This window comes from Chelonoidis abingdonii, chromosome 5 (genome assembly GCF_003597395.2).
Source record: "Chelonoidis abingdonii isolate Lonesome George chromosome 5, CheloAbing_2.0, whole genome shotgun sequence".
Classification (NCBI taxonomy): domain Eukaryota; kingdom Metazoa; phylum Chordata; order Testudines; family Testudinidae; genus Chelonoidis; species Chelonoidis abingdonii.
The window spans coordinates 130,780,958-130,797,814 of record NC_133773.1 but is presented as its reverse complement, the minus strand read 5'-3'; the positions used below and the strand labels follow the sequence as shown (position 1 = coordinate 130,797,814).

Sequence of the window (16,857 nt, the reverse complement as noted above, 5' to 3'; positions counted from 1 at the left end):
GGAAACTTCTGGGATCTGACTGGAGGAAGGAAAGGACTGAGTATTGCGTCTTTCACCTGGGAGACAGAAAGGCACTGGGTGAAGAGATTACAGAGACCCAGTACACCATGGTTGGAGTGAATGTAAGACTGACTTGTACACAGACTCATCTCCTTGCTCTATGCCATTTAGTGGTTACTCTAAACAGTCACATAACACAACACAGCCCAGGAAAGGTAAAGCCTGTGCGAGGCCTATCAGGAATCAGGGGGATAAAAGGCCAAATGAAGCAGTGTGGAAAGGAAGTGCTGATGAGGAATCTCAGTGGAACCCAGTTAACAGCCAGAGGTAGTTGAGTTAGGGTTTGCGAAGGCTTGGGACCCAGAAGTGAGCCCTCATCCTGGGCTCAGCAGGCACTGGCTCCAGTATTGCCAAATCCAAGTGCTCAAAAATCATGAGAGTCAGGCCACGCAAAATGAAAGATTTTTTTAACTGTTTATAAGTCTTTAAGGTGAACTTGGGTCCCATTGTCAAGGTTTTCTCTGCAACTATGAGAGCTAGAAACTTATTTTTAAAAACCTCCTGAGATTCTCACATAATCAGACGATTCCAGGAGCTGAGGCTTTAAGAAAAGCACTATATCATTTGAGACTTGAGATAAAAATCACAAGTTGGTAACACAGTTGTTTAAAGTTCCAGCCTACAGAGTGGATAGCTTGGGGCATAGTTATAATTTTGTTAATGTGTTATTCTCTAAAAAGGTTATGTATGTGTTTTCAATGCTGTTTAATGTAATACCTTTTATTGAATTACCTGGTGTTCCCAGTAGCTCTTGTCTAACCATCTCTCTGCCAGATTGAGAGTAAAGTTCCTTGTTTGTTTTGTGACCCCTGCATGAGAGTCTCATTCTTGTGTGAACCCACCAAGTGTTAAACGCCCACATGGCTCTAGTAGTTGGTGCACCTTCAGTGCTTGCCTCTGGAGAGTTTGTGCTAGTATAGGTCATGGCTACTGACTCAAACCAATTTTGTGTGCACCATTGCACATGCAGATTGCAGCTTATGCCATCCAAGATAAAGGGGCAGAAGGAGTCAGTTACAATACTTTCCTTTCCTTTCTGATATTCCTCATCCATGACTTAAGAGATTTATCCATCAACTGTTGCACTTTACTAATTTCAGGTTTCTGTTTCAGAGCTAACCAATTCTCACCACTCTTCTGCCCATACTAACAGTATACCTGACATTCTAAAACCTTCACTATTTAAATTGGCGTCAGGTAAATAAATTATATTTGTAGAAATAGTAATCTAAAAAATTCTTAACTTGGACTTAAATTGCACCATTCAATAAAAACTACAGAAAATACAGTTTGCCTTGCTAGGTAACCACTTTTTTTTGCCACTGTTTTGTTTTAAGAACATCTTGCACATTTGTTTTTCCTCCATTAGCTCCTGTTTCCTAGCATATCCTTCTGGACTATGACTCGATACAGCAATTTTTTTGACTCCAGATTCCAATTCTTTTCCCTGCTCTGTCTAGATAACTGAGGATAATAATTTTCTCTTCTGACCTTCAGGTTATATCAGTCCCCTTCTCATAGTAAGGCTTTCTGGTCTGTTTTTGTTTCCCTAGTTAGACTAGTGTGCCCTCTGTGCAACAATTGACCGCCTACTTTCAAAACAACAGTTGAAAATCTGAGGGCAGTCCTCTCCTAGAGCTCACTAATCAAAAATTCCACCGTGTCTCTCTTACCCAGATGCCGCCTTTCTGAGTAGCAACAACAGCACTAGACCAGCTCACAAAAGGGCCTCTCTTCATAGTCGTTCTGTGATTGTTTTTCCTCAAGCAGAGATGAAAAAGAAAACTTCCAAGCTGCTTGTCTACCTGAACTTGTTCTCCCTTTTTTCATATGGGTGTAAAAATGTCTGCTTTTTTAAAAAGGACCTTGATCCGATTCTCTGGATAGCCACAATACTATTAACAAAGCTGTACTGACATAATCAATGGTACTGGTGAATAAATGAAGTTGTTTTGTCATTATATGGCACTGTATAAGTTGAAGCCATAATTGTTAAAAACAGGCATGTTAATGTCTACCCCATTCAAAACACCAGGGGGAAAAAATCAATGTTTGGCAATTGCAAGAACACAAAGTCAGTAGATGAAATAACATTTTTCCAACCTTCTAAACCAGCATTACAAACAATAGAGAATAAAAGTAAACAACTTAAAAACATCTTACTGTTCATTTAAGTGCTCAATTTAGACAGACTACTTAATCTAAATAATATTGAATATTATAATAATGCTCCATTGCCCTCAAAATGTATTAAGACTATTAAATATGCATGTGAAGCGGTAGCTCATGCTGGTGTATATCCAGCATGAACTGTTTAGAATGTACTTCCATCCTTTCTACTTTAAGGAACAAAGATATTTAATAAATAGGTCAAATTTACAGCATGAGAACAACAATCATGAGAAATGGTGCAATAATTTGTATTAACTATTTTTATAATAGCTTACTATTAACTTTGCCATAAAAGGTTTTCCACCTCTATAAGGAACATAGGTATGATAAAAAAATATTCCAGTGCACTGGAAGTGAGCACACAGAAAACTCACTAGCCATCTGAACACCAGTTTTCTTCCTATTCTTGGTATGCATCAGTGCTCCAACATTGCAACTACTGCCTGGTAAAGTGCCTCAAAATTATACAGCACCTGGAGAGCAGCCCAATACCTTGAAACAACAGAATTTAGAGAAAATCTGCTACTTCTTCCATTTTCACACACAATTAAGTTTAAAAGTTAAACATCAAACTTTGGTTTCCTATCGATAGGAGTAAAAAGAGCACACATGCTAATTTAGAATTAGGACCCATTTCAGTGTTATTTACTACTTGCATTTTATCAATTTTATTTATTTTCCATCAGAAACTATAGTCAGATAGTCCTTGAAAATTAAATGCACTGGATTATATAATTTCTTCTCTCCTATCTATCCTTTACCATGGGATTCCCAAAGACCTCTGATGTCCCAAAGACCCACCTCTCACCTAACTACCTAAGAGGCTAATAGGCTGGTTGTAATAGGATGTACATATGAAAGGATGAAATCTTGTGCCTAAAAATCAAGTCAGTTCATCAATTCTCCATTAATCCCTTATGGCCAATTTGTTATTATTCATAGGAGGTAAATTATGCCCCCCCTTTCCAACTGCATGTATATTGGGAACCCCAGCCCTTATTAGTGGCGTACATTTTGACTACTTTATCTAACCTCAGGATGTCCTTGCAAAAATACCAACCACCAAACCAAAACACAAAACACTTGCCACCAGAGGTTGCTAATATAGTCCTTAGATTGCAGAATCCATAAAAAGTTAATGGATTCAATGAACTAACAATGCATTGAATTAGATGGAAAGCCTCAATAACCACAAGTATAAATTCCACATTCCACTTCTCTGAAAAACTTTGAAAGCAAGTTGCTCTTTTACTCTTTCTACAAAACTCGAGTGAGAAGCAAAATTTATGACTAGGAAAATGATAAAATGAGTTTTAACTTGTGAAGGCTTGGAGCAAGAGACAGAGAAAGTTAGATCAAATCTCGGATAAAATCTCATAGACAAACTGCTTTTCTACATGGGGACATAAGGAGATCAATGACTCTAAAAGAGGACAAAAATGTGAAGACATTCATTTACCTTATCATGTTTAATAGGAATTCTAACACAGACAACTAAATTGGTTTCAGTACTGGGGCAGCTTTCTGACAGATTCCTTCTAAAAATATTAAATAAAACCTAAAGACAATAGCAAAATAAAACACTTCTTTCTTCAAGAGTACCAAAAGTAAAAGATTTGAGTAAATACTGCAATAGATCCACATCAAAGTTCTCTTTATATGGTTTAACAGTGAGCACTATTTTGTACAGGGCAAGTGTTAAAAGTTGGGAATGTTCATTATATCCATTTAATTTAGATCTGAGTAACAGTTATGCCTTTAGGACAGAAACACACCAAATGGAAAAGGAGAAAATGGAATAATGTATAGGGATTAAAATGTGCTTTGGTGCCTTAATCAGTTGACTCCTGTAGGGATCTTTTCAGGCTTTGAGAAAGTATGAACCAGCCCTATGTACCACACTTACCAAAATAACCTGTTGCTAGTAAACTCCAAAAGGATTAGGTAAAGTTGCCACAACTCCAATTTCTCTAGGAAAGACTGTGTTCTAAGACGCTTATTGTTATGACAACATGGTTTGCTGAAAAATAATAAAAGTACTTTGCACTTATTTAATGCTTTGCATTTTCAAAGTAGGGAAACTGAGGCCCAGTGGGGTTTGATCAGTGGTGAGCTGGAGCCAGTTCACACTGGTTCACAAGAACCGATTGTTAAATTTAGAAGCCAGTGTAGAACCGGCTGCTAAAGGGATGGCCCAGCTTCCACAGGTAGCAATTTAAAGGGCCCGGGGCTCCCAGCAGGGGCTGGAGCCCCAGGCCCTTTAAATTGCCACCAGAGCCCCACTGCTGGAGCCCTAGAGTAGGGCTGCGGGGCTCTGGGGGCTATTTAAAAAGTCCGGGGCTCCCGCTGCTTCTACCGCCCCAGACCTTAAAATAGCCACCAGAGTCCCATTGCTTCCCCAGGGCCCCGGCAGCTATTTAGAAGCAGGGGAGCCGCGGGCCCTTTAAATAGCCCCCATAGCCCAGGGGTAGTGGGGGGCTCCAGGGGCTATTTAAGGGGCCAGGGCTCCAGCTGCCACTGCCGCCTCAGTCCTTTAAATAGCCGCTGGAGCCTCGCCACTTCCCAGGAATAGCCCCAGGGCTGCTGCTGCTACCCTGGTGGAGGGGGGAGGAGAAACTTGCGGGTTCTGAGGGAGGCAGCTGGGGGCAGGATGTGGGTTCAGGGCCAGCTCTAACTTTTTTGCCACCCCAAGCACTGCCATAGGTGGCCGACCCTTGCACTAGACCACACTGCTTTTCCAATACATAATAAGATGTTTATTGCAGCCTAGCCAAAGTTTCTTGAATATCTGTTGAGTCAATGTCTGTTTCCTGTATGCTGTTGGATGTTTATATAAGAGAGTATTGGTTTTAATCTGTATGTATTTGCTTTATACATACCTTGAAACCAGTATACATGCCTTAAGAAAATGAGCATTTTTTCCCCACAAAATGAATCACTTGCCTTATGCCACTGATTTCTATGTCTGTGTTACTGCAATAGAAATGGTGGGAAAACATTCTTAAAGGTGTGATCTTATCCATTTAGATTCTTTTAAATCAACATAGAGATTTTGAAATTTCAGTTATCCAAAAGAGAAGATAAACTTGTCATTTTTTTCTTAGGCTTCTTAGGTCGGGAAGCAGGTGTGAAAGGAATGAACTGGTAATGAAAATTATGTTCATTACAATAAATTAGAAGAAAAAGTTCATGAAATTGGAGTCCTGGAACAAGGAAGAACTTGTGCCTTCTAAAACCATGAATAAATCCCTTCAGTGAAAAGATCAGGTTTTTAGCTTCCATTTTTAAATACTGAGAAACTTTCTTTGCTTTTTCTCAGTGGCAGAAACTGAATGGAAACAAAATAAAAAAACATGTCAACCATATTATGAACCTTTCCTTTACAAATAAATTGCAGTTCTTTTTATTCTTGTATGTAATGCTGTTCTTGGCCAAAAGAAAATGGAAAATTAATCATTAATATTCCTCAATCTTTCTTCCCCTCTGGGTTCAAAGGCAGAACCTATTAAGGCTCTCAAAAACACCTCCAGTTTGATTTCCACCATTTCACTCCACTGAAACTGATCCTGATTCTCGCCACTATTTTTCTCTTCCTTTCCTTTCTTCTCTATTCTTCTTTTCTTTCTTTCTGCAAAAAGAGTGATCAGATTAGGGAAAAGGAAAGCTGGATATGGATGAGCTGAATTGCTTCATGCTTCCACAAGTGAGGAGGTAAAATGCTTGGGAATAAGGTTGTGGAGCACTGTAGTTTTTCTTTTCCGAAGGTGACTGTCGGGTTTTCCCCCCCCCCACATGAATCATAATAAGAGGAGACATAACTTAGAGTAAGGGTATGGCTACACTTGAAACTTCAAAGCGCTGCTGCGGCAGCACTTTGAAGTGCGAGTGTGGTCGCAGCACCAGAGCTAGGAGAGAGCTCTCCCAGCGCTGCATGTACTCCACATCCTCTACGGGTGTAGCTTGCAGCACTGGGAGCCATGCTCCCAGCGCTGTGGCCCTGTTTACACTGAGGCTTTACAGCGCTGTATCTTGCAGCGCTCAGGAGGGTGTTTTTTTCACACCCCTGAGCGCGAAAGTTGCAGCGCTGTAAAGTGTCAGTGTAGCCATGGCCTCAGAACTTCTGTAGGATTTGGGTAAGGTTGAAAAAGGAGTGACATGCAACAACAATTAGTTGAAGACTGAGAAGCAAATTCTAAAAATAAAAAAAGTAAAATAATGTGGACTATGGATTCTTCCTAGAAGTGAATTGTTTTATTTGAACAGACTGCATTAAATCGGCTGTTTATTTTTTCACATATTAGTCAGTGTAGAGACTTCATGTGAAATTCATAAATAAAAATGTCATATATACAGTGGTGCAAACCAGCTTACAGATGGGTTAGAGTGAGTGCTTTTATAATAAAGAGAAAGGGCATTTAGCTCTGTCTCATGAAGCATGAAAGGGAATCTGAAAAGAATAAAAGCGTGACCTTAATTCAGTAACTTACTGTGTTATGGATGCTCTTGTCTAAAAATTCACGAACATTCCCACTTTAAAAAAAATTAAAACTGTTTTTAAATGCCAAAAACGGATAAAAATTATGAAAAAATGGACTAAATTCTGCCATGTATTTCAGAATGTGTGTCCACATCTGGTTCAACTAAGAAAGGCCCTTAGTAATGAATACATATTAGGTATGCCTTCAAATGTACATATAGAGCTTAGGCTCTCAGACTTCTTCTTGATGCAGTGTTGGAAGCCATTTCCCGGGTATTCAGGCAGAAAGCACCATGGACGAGGCTGCCAGAAAAAAAAAAATCCCTCACCACTGTTTGTAATATAGCTAGTAACCCTTTCACCTATTACTCTTGTAAAAAGCAACTCTGGAATCTGAATTGTTTAGCTGTCAAATTATGGCTCCTGAGATGTAATGTTGCAACAGTACAAGTATATAAAGAGAGTATGTTTTAAAAATAAGGTCTTCATTTTTTTCTGTTTGTTGTGACCTTGAGCAACCAAGGACTACATTTATTAAAAGTCTTTAGTGCTGCTAATATGCAGAAGCTAAATAGGTGATACACATGGACTTCTAACTTTCACCTTTCCCTCTACCAACCAAACCTAGTAATAAAAGTTTGTGTTTTTTAAACTGTTACTTTAAAAAATCAGTGTCCTTCAGTAAATGGAAAATAACCAGCATATACAGAACCAGTTTCTCCTCCCTTGGTTTTCACACCTCTACTGCTAGAACAGGGCCCCATCCTCCCTGATTGAACTAACCTCGTTATCTCTAGCTTGCTTGCTAGCATATATATACCTACCCCTGGAAATTTCCACTACCTGTGTCTGACGAAGTGGGTATTCACCCACGAAAGCTCACGCTCCAAAACGTCTGTTAGTCTATAAGGTACCACAGGATTCTCTGCTGCTTTTACAGCATATAAATAAAATTACTATTTGCCCAAGTCCTTGCTCGCTAGTCAGTTACTCAACTTTCTGTCTCCTGACAGGTTGCTGGGATTTTTAATGACTTTCCATAGTACACTGACTTTTTTTCTGAATACATTGGTCTCCCAAGGAGCGATCATCCTGAAATTTTGGGGTTGCAGTGACCCAGACAGCCATGGAAGAACTAAAATTGACCCCTATATGTTCTTTTCAGAAAATGAATAGTGCTTTAAACAGGATAATTTAGAAAGACTGAGGAATTTTTAAAATTAGTCTCTGAAAAATCTTAACGTTGGTCATCTAGATAAGACAACAAAAATCCTCCCACACAACTTGTTCTATTTCAAAACACCGGTCAAGATCCTTTGTTTACAAATTAAATCTCTTAGCCAGGATATCCCACAAAAGGAAATCAGGCATTTCACATCCATATATAATACTTTATATATTTTCTTTATTAACAGGACACATATATACATATTATATACACACACAAACTTACAAATGAAAGGAATGCAAGCAGCCATGAGAAACGAAAATTGCTGTAGCAGAAGCAAATCCTTCCCACAGGACGGAGTCTACACTAAAAACATAACACACAGAAGAACAAACCCCAACCTCTGGAGTTCAACTCAGTAGGCAGATGCTGAGGAAAATACATACAAAATATAAGCTACCTATAAAGAACCAAACTAACCTGGGTGCTAATCCAAAAAAAGGAATAAAACAGTTTGAAATGAACTATAATGTTAATCTTTGAATCAGTCTTCTACTACTTTGTGAAGAGGGGGAAAACAGAAGGGAGTGGAAAGAACAGCAAAATGAACAGTGATTTAGTTGAATTTATCAAGCTTTTCGCAATGGACTCTGTTGAAGCTTTATGGGAAGCAAAATAAGTTTCCATAAATCTAAATTGAGCTCTTTTCTTTACAAAATTAGCTTCAAAATTAGCTACAAGTCTATTTCAGCATGTTATTTCTTTAAAATCGCTACAAGGAGACTTGCCACCCCCACAGTCTATCAAAGGGGTGGAGAATTTTATATGGAAGAAAAACGTTTCTGAAATTATAAAGAGAAAAAACAGTTACTAGTTAGTTATTGTGATTCTCATAAGCATGTTAAATTTCCTGAAGTTCTGAAATTTGACACTTTGTAGCACTAAAAATTTATGTAAACAAACTTTAAAAGAATATTATTGAAACAAGAAGTTATTTGCCATCTCTTTTCATTATACAACATTAGAAGTTGGATAGTATAGAAGATTTAACTGTATTATATACAAAAGCAGCAGCATACCAGTGAGCACTTCATTAATTAAAAGCCAGAAAAGGAAGTTTGCTAAATGAAGCAAATGTTCTTATCGCTTCTATCTATATTCATTAAAACTGACAGGAAACCAAATATCACCATCTGTCTACTTGCAATAAAGACACTAAAAACAGCTTCAGGCTAACAGAATAACATAAAACAAAGTATAAAACTGCAGACTTTCAAGTTTCATTTGTAAATGGATGAGAAAGAAACTGACTTTGAGCTGGGGAGGGAGAATGAGGGGACAAGGAGGCATTTTGCAGAACACTGATAAAGGATTAAATATTTTCGAATATGCTCCATTGCTAGTCTAAAGCTCTGCTAGGTCAAGTATGAACTTAATACTTGCTTGATATTTGTCATTGAGATCACTGGCTCGGGAGAAAGACAAGCATTATATATTAGCTCATCTGCCCATTTAGAGACAACCTCTAGCAAAAACATGCCTGAAATTATATTAGACGCATATGAACTGTACAATTTCTCCTATCTGAAAGCTAGAATAGACCCAGATAATACATTTTTGTAATTTTGTTAGGTACTGACACCTTATGTTACAGTTACAAGATAAGAAGGTACAATTTATGAAATTATTCATGTTTTTGGTATCGTGATGCAGCAGCTCAGGAAAGAAACTGAAATATGATTTTATAAAGCAAAACAGGATCACAAAGGTAGTGACTTATATTAGAGTAAAATATGGCTCACGCCAGCAGTCACAGAGGTCAACAGAAGGTCATTGCTTTAAGGTAGTTTACCACAGTTGTATACTTCCCACATTCTAGTAATTGCCTTTTTGGGTCCTGTAGGAGAGGAAAGGAAAAATAAATAGATGGTAATAAGATATTTAATGGAGGAAATGAAAATAAACTACTGCTAGTATTTTAAACACTCGTACTTCAAAAACCGTAGCTACATATTGATAACTCTGACAATGCTCTGTCTGCATTTTCCATAGCAATGAAAATGACTTTCATTCAGTCTCAAACTTGCATTAAATATTACTCTACAAACACATTTTAAAGACTAAAATGGTTAAAATAATGTAAAGTTGATGCACACAACAAGAGCAGGAAAATTAATTTTTAAGACTGCCATTCAGTCTTCAACTCAGTCCCTGTTGTGCCTAGGTATTGAAGCACATATAGCACATTGTGTTCAGATTTCTGCAGTACCTACAGTTGACATAACTGATTGGGGTGGGAGAGGAGGAGTAATGGAGTAAAAAGCAATGAGTTTTACTATTATGTCTCTCAACCCTAATATTATTGTAAATTATGTTTGTGGTTTAAATTTTTTCAAGTAATTCATATATTCAAAAAAAGAAGAAAAGGCTCTCATTAATATCCTATGAGACCAAAGGCTTCTTTCTGATACAATTTCATTGGACCAATTACAATTCTTCCACTGATATTCTAACAGCACTAACAGAGCCATTAAGAGCTCAATGGAAGTATGAGAGACAGTTCAAGGTGCCAGAAGTATAGTATCATGCATGTTTAGTAAAGAAATTACTAAGACATTATACATTGTAAGAAAGTCTTTGGGTGTAAGGTATTACTGTAAATAATGTGCAAATGCATAATCTATTTTGCCCTCAGATTCAGGAATTTTCCTTTGAAAATCCATTGACTCTACGAGTAGTAGCAACAGTAAAATTCTTTCACTGAGATTGTAACAGCATACATGTAAATGCAAGGGTGAATACTTTCATGTTAAGAACATGTTAAGTACAGACACAATACATTTATTAAGTCAGCGCCAATGAAATCATATTAGGTACTTAAAAAGGATATTTTAAGTGTGCTAAGCCAACACTGGAATTTGTATCTTCATTCACAAGAGATTATACGCAGAATCACTCTTAAAAAGATTCTCTATATCCTTTAAATAAAGTGGATGCATTTTTATTCTTTTTAAAAGGTTGAAGCTAGTGCATGTTTGTTAATTTGAGGATTTTGTATAATATCCCAATAAACAGAAGAGAGTATTGTTATTGTAATCCAAAAAAAAATACGCATACTGTTTTCAGTGCACTGGTTCTACCAACCTATGGCTAAGAATTTACACAGTAAAAATAGTGAATACATATTTCAAAACACTATCTCTTGAAATATTTTATTTTACTCTTATACACTTCTTTAAAGCTGAGATATTTTAACTAATTTTAATGTGAGAGAGATGTTGTGGAAACCGTTTTACACAAACTCATGTTTAATCACTTCCAGAAGTCACACACATCTCAGAAGCATTTACAATCATGCAAAAGGAAGATCTAGATTCTTCAGAGATGCACAAATGAAGTGGGAAAGCTCAATTTCCTCAAAAGATGTTAAAACTCACCTTAGAGAAACTGCATTTCTGCAATTAATGAGCCTGATTCATCCACCAGCATAAAACTGCTCCAAAGCCAGTATAGACTGCTACGGTAGGAATCCCAAACCACAGAAGAATTTTGGGGGACTCAGCCAGAGAAAGAATTAGGAGGAGAAAAGGATACCAGGGTTGCCTTAAGCCTATTCCCAGCTGCCATATTGGCCTCTTGGGACTATTCGCAACCCATGTAAATTAGAGCAACTTTCGTGCTGCTCTAATTTATGCTGGGAACCAGATAGGCACAAGGCCAACCCCTAGACTAGAGAGCCCAAAGGTGTCTTAAAGCCACCTTTGTTCTCTCTTTCCTAGATTGTTGAGAATAACTTGTCACAGCCAAGGATTAGGCTCAATATGTTAAAGCCACTAAAATACTTACTCTTTTCACCTTCCATTAACCTGAACCGTCTTCTACCCACCTATGATCCTGATGCGTGCAATAAGATCCCAATAAGCAGTAGCAAATTCCATAAAATTGCATTATTTATTTTGATAAACATATAGATTATCTTACTACAGCATTTCTGCACAAATAACATTACTTAATTCACTTTAAACACAATAAATAACACAGCAGTTTGTAAACTGAGAAGTTAGAAACCCTTCAAAACCTGGTTTATAAATGCTAAAGTAACAATTTACTCGATATAAAAAAATGGCCCTCCCACATCTCCACAACTTAAAACATGAAGAACAGTAGCTTTCATCTACATATTGGTTGGGTGCCAATAACAATGATATCTAGGCACCATAGTATTTTTCTCACTGCCTTATAAACACTGACAGAGAAATAGTTCCTCCTAGTCAGACCTTTTAATCTAGACAAAGCAAGCAACAAATCATTTACTACTTTGTACACTGTTCTTTCAGTATATTGAAGGTATTTAGCTGTCCTACAAAGTAATGGCTGCAAAGCCCTGTATCAACCTTAATGCAGTGTCACTGTGACACCAAGCATCACATCTAAGAACACATAAGGTCTTGGGCTTGTGAAAAGCATCAGAAAGGCTGTGTGCAGAATCAATGAAAAACTGCAGGAAACACTCTCCTCATGGGGGAAGCCATTCTACAGAGGCCAGCTGTTTTACTGTTCTCACAGAATCTCCTTCATTAGATATTTCACAAATTATCTCCAGCTCCATAGTTCTTCTGTTTGTTAAATAATAAATCTAATAATTGTAAATTAAGCTCCCAGCTTTGCTTCCCCTCTCACATTCCTTTTTTGTTATCCACCATCCTCTCTCTCTTTTAAACTCAAGGCCAACACTAACCACTTCTGTCCATGAAGGAATGAGGTAAAAGAGCTGCTTGAAAATGTTATGGGAATACAACAAGGCCTAGCTACACTTCAAGACGAGCAGCATCTATCCAACTTCCTTTAAAATATCCCAAAACTTTACTGGGCTACTTTACTATCATTTATATTACCCTATCCCCTAGAAGCCTAGTTATGGACCAGTCCCCTGCTGTGTTAGGTAATGTAGCGCAATCTCTGGCCCAAGGATCTTCCAATCTAAGTACAGTAACTCCTCACTTAAAGTCGTGCCGGTTAATGTTGTTACGTTGCTGATCGATTAGGGAACATACTCATTTAAAGTCATGAAATGCTCCACTCTTACGTTGTTTGGCTGCCTGCTTTCTCCACAGCTGGCAGCCTCCCTACGCCCCCCCTCACACACACACACATCACCCCCCACCAGGGCCGGTGCAACCATTTAGGCGACCGGGCTCTAGGATTTGGGGGGCGCCATTTTCTTCGGCAGCTACCGCGGCAGTCGTATCTTCAGCCACCCCAATACGCTGGCATTTAGGCAGAGGAAGCTAGGGCAAGGGAGCATGGGGAGGGCTGCCTGCAGCAAGTAAGGGGGAGGGGTGGCACGCAGGGGAACTCCCCATCCCAGCTCACCCCTGCCCTGCATCCTCCCCGAGCACGTCATGGCCGCTTCACTTCTCCCGCCTCCCAGGCTTGCGGCGCCTAAGGGGGGCACCTCAGGGCGGAGAGGGGGAGCTGTCATGGGGGGGAGTGCCTCAGGGCGGGGGGGTGCAAGATGGAAGTTTTGCCTAGGGTGCGAAACATCCTTGCACCGGCCCTGCCCCCCACCCACCGGCAGACCCCGCGGATCAGTGCCTTCCCCCTCCTCCCCCCACCTCCTGCCCACAACAATTAGCTGGCTTGTGGAGTTTAGGAGGCAGCGAGGAGGAGTGAGGACTCGGCCTGCAGGCTCCCCCTCCCTCCCCTGCCTCCTGAACACTGAAAACCAACTGATTGCCCTGGGCAAGAGGTGAGGGGGAGAGGAAGGCAGAGCCTGCATGCCAAGTCCTCGCTCCTCCCACCTCCCTCCCCTGCCTTCTGCCTGCGACAATCAGCTGGCTCGCAGTGTTCAGAAGGGAGGGGAGAGAGAGGGGAGAAGCAAGGACACTGCAGTGATGACTGTAGTATTAAATTGTTTCTTTAAAACTGTTTAAAATGTATACCTGTATTAAATTGCTTGTTTAAAATGTATACAGTGCCTTTTGTCTGGCAAAAAAAAATTTCCCTGGAACCTAACACCCTCCCCCTATTTACATTAATTTTTATGGGGAAATTGGATTCGCTTAACATCTTTTCACTTATAGTTGCATTTTTCAGGAACGTAACTACAACGTTAAATGAGGAGTTACTGTACAAGTCAAGAGACAAGAGATGGATACTGACAGACTGGGGAGTACAAGGAGTCAGCATGATAGGTAGTGATCTCAGTGCGCCAGCAGTTACTACGACATTTTAAGCTTTCAAATTACTCCCTTCCACCTATTTTCTTCCCAGCTTCTTATTCATTTATTTTTATTTCCTGCTATTCTACACCCTGATGTGTCACCTCCTCAGTCTATTTCAGATGTCTATTTTCCTTCAGTCTTATTTTTCTATATTGTGCGATAATCATGACCTCTTTCCTCTTCTCTCCTAGTCTCCCATGTCCATCCCTTTCTTCTTTCTTTCCCGTGTTTTCATGCTTCCCTTCACATTTCAGTCTCTTCCTTCTTTCACTTTCCCATCAACCCTGGTGGCAGAAAGAAGAGGGAAGCAATGGAGAGGGGAGTGTGTTTTTGGAGTGGGTAGTACAGAAGTAGCAGTTAGGTGTTAGGTTGTATAGCATTGTTCCTGATAATTATGGCACCACTGCATAACTGTCCTAGTAAGAGTCTGAGTTTAGTAGCCATTAAAACAGGTGTTTCTGTTTAGGTGTAAGGAAATTGGTAAAAAATACGAAAATTGTAGAAACCTGGATTTTATCATACCTGCAATTATTCCAACAGTTTTAGTTATGTGGGAATATTTGTGCCTGTTTTATGCAGGAGGTTACACGAGATCAATACAGTGGTCTCTTCTGGTCTTATGATCTATGAATGTGTAACAGTCTCTCTCTTTCATCATACACACATTAGGTTACTATGTGCATGTCTTCAATTCTGGTGAAAGTGGGAATCAAATGTGTCACCTCAGAGGGAATACAGCACTCTCATCTGGGGTTTCATTAAGAGTCATAGGTCATCATAGGTTTAGGGAGCCTCAGAATAAATATACATATCCAGCTGACAACAGAGACAGCTTTAGCAAATACCATGTCTGTGTGGATGGGTAGAAAAGCATCCTTTCCATTAGCATAACGAAATACAATTTTCTTTATTCCCAAGGAAACATTTATAATTTAACATATTAAACATGTAAAAGCAGCAAAGAATCCTGTGGCACCTTATAGACTAACAGACGTTTTGGAGTATGAGCTTTCGTGGGTGAATACCCACTTCGTCAGATGCATGTCACCCATGAAAGCTCATGCTCCAAAATGTCTGTTAGTCTATAAGGTGCCACAGGATTCTTTGCTGCTTTTACAGATCCAGACTAACATGGCTACCCCTCTGATATTAAACATGTAAATACTTTTCTAATGTTTAATTCTTTTCAACAGAAACAGAATGGATAGTTAGTGGTTTTATCTGCTGACAGATTTTGGCATGAGCCTATTGATACCCATTTTCAACACTGATTCTCAAAAAATAGTGTCTGTGGCTGCTGAACAATTAATTTGCAAGGTAAACTATTTAGGAAATTACTATTACTTGATCCATTAAAGGATCTAGCATTTCTTTAATTAAGATTCCAAGGAACCTCAGCAGAAAGTTTCCTCAAAAACTACATTCAGTTCTACTTGCCAAAGTCTCTGCACTCTGCATCCAGCCTTAGATTCTAGGTTTAAGTAACACACTGCTTTTCAGCTCTAGTACCACACAACAAGTCAGATCTCACCAAACTCATATGGAAAATGGCCTACACTGATGATGTCCAAAGGACTCAACTGAACATTCTCAAAAAGAACATTGATACTTATGGCAACACTCCCAGAAGCTGACTCTTGTAGCTCATTTTTTCTAAATACACACACGTTTCTGTGCTCTTGCCTGTGCTTCAGTAAGAAAATTTTGGTGGCTCTGGCATCTGAGGGCTGAACTCAAGAGAGTAGATTTTTTTTCCCTACATCACAAGATTGTATTGATCTCTTATGCAGTCTCCCTAGGTGAAATATCTGTTTGTCTTGAATGTATAACCTATTTCAAGAGTTTAACAGTTAGACAACAAAGCACCACAGACAAAAAACCCAAAACACAGGCATAGTACATAGGTACAATATTACACTAAATTCTTTTGAATGCAATGTTCCCATGTAGCAATATTGCAACAAATGTTTATCATGAGCTTCTGAGACTGTTAAATCTACTCTGAACTGGATTAACTCTTTGCCTCTGGAAACGGGTTTTTCTCGGCATGTATTCTGAAGGGAACAATGGAATGTGCTGGCAACAAGCAGTTAACTGAATGGGAAAAAAAAGGGGGAAAAAATGAGACAGACAGTTTTTGGCCCACAAGAATCATGTGAACTGCTGTATGTGTGAATGGGTAGAAATTGTTTAAATGAAATCTCTGCTGACATCTTGGTTATTGAACTGGGTACCTATAGTATGAAACACATGAAGATTTTGCATAACTTAGCAAACTATAGTAAAAATTTAGGGGAATGGGAAGGAAACCTGATGCTTGGTCTTCAGTTTAAGAGTATGGTACTAATATATCACAATGGAACTCAGACGTTATCAATAATATTCTCCATAAATAGGTAGTAGAAGCTAGGAAGATACAAAACCTATACTTTACATAAGATACAACTAATTTCAAACAGTAATTTGACACTTTTTACAAACATATTATGTCAAAACACAAGCAATAGAGTTTAAAATCCTAGTTTCCAAGTAATTGCTTTTAGGCTAGTAAGGAAAAAATACATAAAATACTTCAAAAGCAGCAGAGAATCTTGTGGCACCTTATAGACTAACAGACGTTTTGGATCATGAGCTTTTGTGGGTGAATACCCACTTCGTCAGATGAATGTAGTGGAAATTTCCAGGGGCAGGTATATATATGCTAGCAAGCAAGCTAGAGATAACGAGATTAGTTCAATCAGGGAGGATGAGGCCCT

At 38.9% G+C, this 16,857-nt stretch overlaps 1 long non-coding RNA gene across 1 annotated transcript; it reads right to left on the bottom strand.

Moving 5' to 3' along the window:
* Nucleotides 1-5,153: 5,153 nt before the first annotated feature.
* Nucleotides 5,154-8,430, bottom strand: LOC142046947 (uncharacterized). The gene is made up of 3 exons (XR_012656041.1): nucleotides 8,358-8,430; nucleotides 5,757-5,860; nucleotides 5,154-5,205 (listed from the first exon to the last, which is right to left on the bottom strand). It is a non-coding gene; the product is annotated as an uncharacterized LOC142046947 (long non-coding RNA).
* Between the last annotated feature and the right edge of the window lie 8,427 nt (nucleotides 8,431-16,857).